General features: G+C 43.9%; 1 pseudogene; it reads left to right on the top strand.

Annotated features, from left to right (window-relative positions):
* Positions 1–8,236: 8,236 nt before the first annotated feature.
* LOC147904976 (calcium-dependent protein kinase 11 pseudogene) lies at positions 8,237–9,322 on the top strand (annotated as a pseudogene).
* The last annotated feature ends 271 nt before the right edge of the window (positions 9,323–9,593 follow it).

The raw sequence follows: 9,593 nt of genomic DNA, 5'->3' as shown, positions 1-9,593 counted from the left end.
GAGTGATATACTGGATTTTCGGCCAATGCTTGAGCTGATTGATTATCACAGTATATTGTTGTTGGCTTTGACTCATCAAAGTAATCTGTTTCTGACAATAGTCTTCTGAGCCATATAGCCTCACATGCAGCTATAGTGAGTGCTCTATATTCTGCTTTAGTCAAAGACAAAGAATCAGTTGGTTGTTTATTTGACAACCATGATATAGCACCTTGACCAAGGAAAAATGCATATCCCTGTGTCGATCTCCTAGTCACATGATCTCCGGCATAGTCACTGTCATAGTATCCATGCAACCGTGGATGACTTCCTCTGTATTCTATCCCAAACTGTCTTGTTCTTATGATGTATCTCAAGACTTTTTTGGCTGCATTCCAGTGAGACTATTTTGGATTTGCCATAAACTGTGCTAGTGAGCTTACTGCATAACAAATATCTAGCCGTGTGATTGTCAGATATATAAGAGATCTGATGAGTTGCCTGTAGTATCTATCATTGACTGTAGGCTTTTCTGAATCTTTAGTAAGTTTCAAACTCTGTTCCATGGGAGTGGCTGCAATCTTGAAATCTGCCATATGAAACTTCTTCAGGAGACTGTCAACATACTTGAGCTGACTCATGAATGTGCTATCTGAATCTCTCTAGAAAACTCAATTCCAAGACAATAGTGCATAAGTCCAAGATCTTTCATGTCGAACTCTACAGATAAGTCTTGTTTCAATTTTCTGATGAAGCTATCCTTGCTTCCTATCACAATCAGATCATCTACGTACAAAAGTGCAATAGTAATGTCTTCCCCTTAAACTTTGTAGTAGAGAGTATGATCTGCATTGGACTTCATGTATCCCAGATCAGCAAAATACTTGTCAATTCTACTGTACCAACTTTTGGGTGCATGCTTTAAGCTGTAGAGACTTTTCTTGAGATGGCAAACCTTTTTCTCCTTTCCTAGTTCAACATAACCTGTTGGTTGTTGCATGTAGACTTCCTCGTCTAGATAACCATTGAGAAATGCATTCTTGACACTGAGCTGATACACATTCCATTTGCTGAGTGTCGCTAGTGATATCAAGAACCGTATGGAATCCATCTTTGCTACTGGAGCATAAGTCTCATCATAGTCTTGACCATATTGTTGTGCAAATCCTTTTGCAACTAATCTGGCTTTGTATCTCTGAATACTGCCATCTAGATTGTACTTCACTTTGTATACCCATTTGTTGGCTATGGCCTTCTTTCATGGTGGAAGGTCGCATAATTCCCAAGTGTTATTTTTATACAAAGCATCCATTTCTTCATTCATAGTAGTTTGCCATTCTGGCTTGTCTACTAGTACTAGTGAAATTGTTCATAGGGATAACACCTATTCCTTGAACTAGATTCGGTGTATTATATGTTGTGTAGATGACATTTTTCTGTCCTTCCAATGGTTTCATTTCTGTGAACCATTCCTGATGATTTGTCATATGAGATGATGCACCGCTGTCGATGTACCAAGGATCCTATTCCACTTGGTCGACTTGATAGCTGAAATCCTCTTTGGGATTGAAATCAGTGTCTAGGTGCATTGTATCAGTCTGATGCAATTTCTCATTTGCAAGAAACATATTTCCATGTTCATTTGCAAAATGACTGTGACTAGAATGTCCACCATGATGATTTCCTCTTCCTCGAGAATTCCCTCGATTACTGCTGGATTGATCGCTATTGCTTCTTGTGGCAATCTCTTTCATAGTGTCCAAACTTGTGACAGTAGTTGCACTGAATGTTTGACACATTGGTGGATGCATTCCCTCATCCTTGAAATCTTCCTCAGTTGGAATGATTTCCTCTTTGCTAATTTTGATTTTGCCGAGGATGATGCTAATGCTGACTTTGATTTTGTTGATGATGACCACTTTTCTGGTATGATCTACCTCTATTTCTACCTTTGCCTCTACTTCTATCTGAAGCTGTGAAAACCTGATCATTAGAATTACCTTTACGTGCTTGAATGGCTTGAGTCCTGAGTTCTTCACCAAGTAGGACTGATTGAAGTTCTTCCAGTGTTGGAATTTGCCGTTGGATGGCAATACTCTGGACTAGATTCTCGTATCCCTCTCCTAGTCCATTCAGAATGACGAACCATTTCTGCGGGGTTCATAGTCTCTCCTGCTACTGCAAGTTGATTGTTGTAGTCTTTGATGCGGAGTACATAAGCATGACTGGTTTCACTGCTGTTGCAGAAACTCTGGTTGATCTGGTTTCTCAGGGTGAGAATCCTGGATGTGTTCTTGGACTCGTAGAGAGCTGCGAACATATCCCATGCTTCTTTTGATGTCTTGACTGTGTTGAGTTGTCCTAGCATGACATCTTGCACATTCTGCTTGATCAGGTGATAGGCATACTTGTCTTTCTTATCCCATATTCTACTTGAGCTCGGGCAATGGCAGGATCTGCTACTGGTGCAGAAACTGTTTGTGTAGATGTAGATCCCGATGTTGGTGCTGTGAAAACAAATGGAGTAGAGCTACTGGTGGCTGGATTAGCTAATGGTCTAGGTGTAGACCCATGGACATACTCTCATTTGTCCTGAAGCACAAGAATGGTCTCCATTCGGTATTTCCATGTACCATAATTGGAGTTGTCTAACTTAGCAAATGCCTCCAGATTGAGGTTGCTAGTCGACATGGTGCAAGAAATGTACTCAAAAAGTGTCCTGAAAATCTCTGTATGAATCAATTGCAAATACACTGAAGATGCCAAGTGAAATCTCTGTACAGTCGGTGAAGATAGAACTGCAGTATATAAAATATGATCTGTGTTACAAGGCTTGTGGCAATGATGCCGGGAATAGCCAAGAGCTTTACAAGGCTGAAAATGAGGTGCACGATGCCGTGAGATAACCGAATAGGCTTTACAATGGTAGCATGTGTGTGTGAAATCAAATGCTATCTGTCCACTGAATCAATCTGCAATGCCTTTAAACTCTGAATTCTGCTCATTGAACTGATGAATGTAAGGTTTCAGGTAATGTAATGATGTGAAATCGGATGTGAGCGTATCGACTAACTCCTAGTAGATACTAGTCAGGAATTTTGGGCATGGCTTAGATTGGCAACTTGGGGAATTCAAACCATCCCCTCTATGGCGATCTAGTCTACTCTAATCTAGATCAAAACCAACCATCGATCGATGAAAGAACAGCAAATAATTCCTTTTCTTTTGTTCTTTTTAAGTGCTGGGTCAGATGCGTCGATGTAGAGGCAAATGTGCCATATTGTATGTCGTATTCTTTTTCCATGTCTCCACTTCTCTTAAGTATCGTGAATGGTCCACAATACCTTAGGAGACAATTTTGGACATTTACCTATCTTTAGGGATTCTAAAAATTCAGGTACGCTGAGATAGACTCTCTCATTTACTTCAATCTCCAACATTCAACGTTGGGGTTTCGCATAGCTTTGTGCTCTATCCTGAGCTATTTTGATTCTATATTTAGCTAACTGAAGCATTTGATTCATATCTTCTAGAAAGTCTTTGGGTGCTTGAACATTCTCTTTTTTGAGTCCCACTTCCATTGGGGATCTAGGTTAAAATCCATACATCATCATGAATGGACTAAAACGTGTAGCTAAAAGTTCAGCACTATACTGTTCCCAGTTAGTTTGATGTTTACTTACATATGCTTGAAGCATATACTCAATGACCTAATTGACCCTGTTAGTTTGACCATCAATTTGTGGATGATCCACAGTACTCATATTCAAAGAAGTTTCCAACCTCATAAACACAACCCTCCAAATGGCTGTTAAAGTTGCTATCCTGAGCACTAACAATAGCGACTAGCAGCCCATACAATTTATAAATATGCTCCACAAATGGCCTAGCTAATTATGGATTTTTAACCTCTTCATTGGTTGGAATAAAATGAGCCATCTTGGTCAACCAAACCACAACTATCCACACGGAGTCATTCCCCCTCTATGTCATAGTAGGTAATCCAACAATAAAGTCCATGGAGATGCTTTCCCATTTGCCAAATGGAATCTCCAATGGGTGTAGGAGGCCTCCTACCTTGAGGTGTTTAGCCTTATTGACCTAGCATTTTTGGCACGGCAATAATCTTGGATGTCCTTATCTATCCCAGGCCAAAAGAATTGCCTCTTTAGAAGCGCATACGTCTTCTGAATTCCTAGGTGTCTAGCACTCAGACTATCATGACACTCGAAGTGAATTTGGTGCCTAATGTCATTATTGTTTGGGATGCATACTCTACCCTTGTAGAGCAGGTAGCCATCTTTTTAGTTTTATTTTCACTCCATCCCCCCCTCTATACTCTCACCCTACTCTATCCCTTACACCCCTCACACCTCTGTGTGTGTGTGTGTGTCTTTGTCTCACTTCCTCTCCCCCTAATCTCTCTGCTCCACACCCTATCTCGACACACGTACACATTAGAATGGACATATGAAGTGCCATAATGAAAAAAATATAGCATAAAAGAGAAAAATACAATTCGAGGGGAAGCAAGTTTGATTTGTAGGGTCCAAGTTCATGTCTCGAGCCATGTACATATGTTGGACCTTTACCTTGAGTCATTTCCATTCACTTAATGCTTGTCTTTCTTTTCTCTATCGTCTCTTGAAACCTTGAATAGACCTATTGGAGATTACATTAACCTAAACTCATGAGGAATCCAACATCCCTATCATCCTTCAAAATGCAACCCACACAAGATTGAATTGATCTCTTTGGTCTAGGGAAGGGGAGTTCTTCACCATCGTAGAAATATTTGGAGCAAGCAAAGAGAGAGAGGTTGGGAGGAGGAAGAGGTTGAGAGGAGGCGGTTGCTTAGAGTAGGCTAAGAGAAGTGAAGAGGTTGAGAGAAAGAGGCTGAGAGGAGGAAGAGGTTGAGAGGAAAAGGTCATGAGTCAATGAGGAGAGTTGGGGAGGACTCCTAGGAGGTGTTTGAGGGGGTGGGGCACTTTTGGAAAAAAGCAAAAATGCGGAGGGAATAAAAACTTTTGATTTTTGGAGAGGGAGGAGGGTAGGGGCACCCTCTAGAAGTTAAGAGGGGGGGTAAAAGCCGAAGGAGTTGGGGGGGGGCAAGTGGGAGCCCAATGAGAGACAAATATTAAGTCGTCTAGTCTTTTAATGCCCAATCCTTCCCACTGGCTAGTTTTCTAATCACAAATATTAAGGCCTATGGAATCCAAAATTGTCCTAATTTTAAAAAAAAGTATCAATTTAGTGAGTAGATTTAGGTAGCCAACATATCAATTGCCTACAATGAAATCCAAAACGGTTGGAAGAAGAAGGGAGCTATGATATGGCAAGAGTAGAAAATGGAGATTCAAGCGGTTGAGAGGAGCAAGAGGAGGCTGAGAGGAGGTTGAGAAGGGAAAGACATTGAGGAAAAGGTCATGAGTCAATGAGGATAGTTGGGGAGAACTCCTAGGAGGTGTTTGCGGGGGTGGAGACACTTATGTAGAAAAGCAAAAATGTGGAGGGAATAAAAACTTCTGATTTTTGGAGAGGGAGAAGGGTAGGAGGACCCTCCAGAAGTTAAGAGGGGGGGTAAATGCCCAAGGAGGGGGGGGTAAAAGCCCAAGGAGTTGGGGGGGGGCAAGTGGGAGCCCAATGAGAGACAAATATGGATTCATCTAGTCTTTTAATGCCCAATCCTTCCCATTGGATGGTTTTCTAATCACAAATATTAAGGGCCTATTGAATCCAAAATTGTCCTTATTTTTTTAAAAAGTATCAATTTAGGGAGTAGATTGAGGTAGCCAACATATCAACTGCCTATGAAATCCGAAAAGGTTGGAAGAAGGCAGTTATGATACGGCAAGAGCAGAAAATGGAGAAGAGCAAGCTTTCTCTAATATCATGTTGCAAATCACGTGAGTGCACAATGGTGAGGAGAGAGATGGAGGAGCACACAAGGAGAATCAACAAGAGGTCTTTGATTATGAGCCTTCTTTAAAGAGGAAGGCTATAGGCAATCCATGCCATACAAGAGAGGAGGTGACCACCCACGAAATAGAAACCAAGTCCCAATCATCAAATATCAACATTTTCCAATCAAAAGAGGTAGATTCAAACCCCTCTAGCCATCTTGATGTATAAATCTCAACTGGGTTTTGTTGATATTGTTGTAGGAGTTTTGGTCTTAATTCTCTAACTATATGATAATTATTCATAATTTCTTCAATTGGAGAATGCGCACAAAGTTTTAACTTCCAATTACCATCATTGTTATCCTCCAATTTCCTATTTCGATCTAAGAATACTCAAATTCATGTCTAATTGATAATTATAGGCTATCAAAAGTTAACTAACTCAAAAAGTAGTGTGAAAGATGATAAAAGTAGGCCAATCATAAATTTTAAATTCATGTCTAAATTCATATGGCAAGGTCTACCATGTGTAAGAAAATTTTAAATAGGGTCTAATGAGTGGTCCTATTGGCCGAATCTAGTGCTAGTGAGGTGGTAGATTACAATGGCAAGAGGGTGACTGTGTGAAAGACAATGTGTCCTGGGAATTGATAGCTCCAGATGGAGTAGTAGATGTATTGGGGAGGCTACAATAGACATATCAAAGGAGGATACGATAGCACGTGGTGGTAGGGAGAAGTTGCAGTAGATAGGAGAGAAACTATGTGGCTACAGAGGTAGAGGGCATAGATGGGGGGCACATAGCTGAGTTGGTAGCATGCCTGGGGTCTTCAATGGAGGAGTAGCAATGGGGGCACACACAGAGGAAGCGCACATAGCACGAGACATGCAATGTAGGCAGCAAGGCTAGACATCCACTTAAGCTCTCTCCCATAAAACTCTCTCTCTCTCTCTCTCTCTCTCTCTCTCCCCCCTTCAAACCAGACCAAGACCTAGTATGAGCCTCAAGTTGGTGGGTTTATTGTAAACTGACCAAAATGTCGGAAACATAACAAGTTGAAGGCTTTATTAATGGAAGACAAACAGAACTAGAGAGCTCAAATAAGGATATTGTAAAAAGGAAATGTGTACAATAGAGATAGGTGCAAGAAAAAGGAGTAGTGGTAGTACCACGTTGGAGAAGACGTGAAAGGTAGTTATCGGATAGAGGCTGGGAGGTAGACTAGTCTAGTTAAAATCCAAACATGCACTTGTATAGAAATGGGTAAGCAATCATGCTCAAAAATGTAAGAAGGCAACTTGTGTATGGGTATTTCAAATGTAACTTGTTTCCAATGCATGCTCGTTGGTACCGTAGTCTACTGATTTATAAGAGTGACCCTACCTACCTAGGACCTGGATGTTGCCTTGAATAGTACATTTAAGGCTTTCAAGCCCCTTTAGCAACTCCTTGTCATGGCCAAAGCATAGGCGAGCGTGGGAGGAGGGACCCAACCCGTGGCATTCGTCACCTAACAGAGCAGAATCTGATCAGTGAAGAGATTGGAATTCAAGATGCATGGGTCCATTGCGTAGCACATTGCACAGTCAAGCATGTGGTGATCTCAAGTCCCATTCCATGGCTATAGGCTCAACATCAATCTAAGCATATGCCGCACTTACGTGTGTTGATGAGGGGTAGCTAGAATTTGCATGAGTAATTGAATTCCATAGCTACAGGCTCAATACCAATCTAAGCATATGCTTGACTAAGATGCATTTACATTCGTTGATGACAGGTAGCTGAGTAATTGAATTCCCACGTGGCCACCCTTAATGTTTAGAGAAAGCTAGTTGCATATCTAGAGCTAAGCATAGGAGGATGTATATAGCGTGAATTTACGTTTATTGATAATGGTCTTCTCCGCAATAGATTTGTTCTTAGAAATCTTGGTTATGGTGCTCTCCATGCTAGATAGTAGAGTGTCTCATTTTATTGTTCGTATACTTCGTGCTCCAAAGAAAAGTGCATGGAAGAGAGAGAAGCCGGGAAGTACAAACTTGAGAGAGGTGTGGGGATTTTGTGAGTTTGTGAAATTTATAATAATTATTAAAAAGCAGGAATTACGAGCAAAATCAAAGGAAGCTTAGGCTGTAAGGAAGAGGTTGTTTGCTGGCAAAATGCAGCTGAGACGCGTGGCGTGCGGCGCCGCCAAAAAGCCATGGCGGCGGAACAACTATAAAGCAGCGCATTTCGCATTCCACCGGCTTTCTTCATCACCTAATTTCTTCATCAGCCTCGTCTCGCTCGCTTTCTTGCTGCTGCTGCTCACCACCTTTCTTCATCAGCCTCGTCTCCCTGCAGCTGGCTGGCTATGGCGACGCTGGCCTCCCCGACCCAAAGCCAGAGCCTAACTCGCAAGCGCCCCCGCTCCCTCCCCTCCAACCTCCTCCTTCCCCCCCACTTCTACACCCCCGACATCTCCCTCCTCTTCTCCCTCGGCCCCGAGCTCGGCCGTGGCTCCTTCGCCACCACCTTTCGCTGCCTCGAGAAATCCTCGGGCCTCCCCTTCGCCTGCAAATCCATCGACAAGTCCTCCCTCTTCAACCCCCAAGACGCAGCCGACGTCGCCACCGAAATCTCCATCATGCACCACCTCTCCGGCCATCCCAACATCGTCCGCCTCCACCGCGTCTTGGAGGACCCCGACTCCATTCACTTGGTCATGGAGCTTTGCCCGGGCGGCGAGCTCTTCGATCGCATCGTCCGCAACAAGCGCTTCTCCGAACGTGACGCCGCCCTGGTCCTCAAAAGCTTGACGGAAGCGCTCGCTTACTGCCACGCAAACGGCGTCATCCACCGGGACCTCAAACCCGAAAACATCCTCCTCGCCGACGATGACGATCACGACGACTACTCACGCATTAAGGTCGCCGATTTCGGACTCTCCGTCGCCTTCTCGCCCGGTGATCAGCTGTCCGGCGTTGCTGGGAGTCCGTTTTACGTCGCACCTGAGGTGCTGGACGGCTGCTACTCCCAAGAGATCGATATTTGGAGTGCCGGAGTAGTCCTCTACGTCCTCCTCAGCGGAGAGCCCCCCTTCTGGGCCGAGACCACGCAGGGTGTCTTTCATGCAATCCAGCATCATCAGCTGCGCTTCACGGGCGCTCCTTGGAGCAACGTCTCTCCTGCTGCCGTCGACCTCATCCAGGGAATGCTGTGCCGGGATGTCCGAGCCAGGCTCACGCCAGCCCAGGTGCTTGCACACCCTTGGATTGTAGCAGCAGCTGCTACTAATCCAGCAAACAGTGATGGCGCCAGCGTCTGCCCCAGCCCCACTGCTGCCACCCTCCCTCCAGCTCCCAAACGTCGGGCCTGCAAGGGAGCTCCTCGTCGACGGCGCTTTCATGGCCGGGCCGGGCAGCTCGCAGCTCGACCTCCACAGCTCTGTGTTTTCTGATCAGTCGAGCTACAAATTCAATTGTAACACTACATGATGCGATGATGCAGAAGGCAGTATATACTTGCAGAGAAACCACAACGCGGCCATGATAGCTACGTCACCTTCATCTGTTCATCTGTGTTCTCTCTGCTTGCTGTCATGCAGGTCTGGTTTCTGATGGTAGCCGATAGTTTTCCAGAGGACTACTGGAAGAGGCACAGGACCTGCTCCTCAGTATGTCACTTGAACATATTAATACTTCATCTTGGTTGAGCTTGATTTCATCTTG

Source organism: Dipteris shenzhenensis, chromosome 2 (genome assembly GCF_047967505.1).
Source record: "Dipteris shenzhenensis isolate YYH24624 ecotype China chromosome 2, Dip_SZ_1.0, whole genome shotgun sequence".
NCBI lineage: Eukaryota > Viridiplantae > Streptophyta > Polypodiopsida > Gleicheniales > Dipteridaceae > Dipteris > Dipteris shenzhenensis.
The sequence above is the reverse complement of the archived record's forward strand: the minus strand, read 5'-3'. Positions and strand labels throughout refer to the sequence as shown.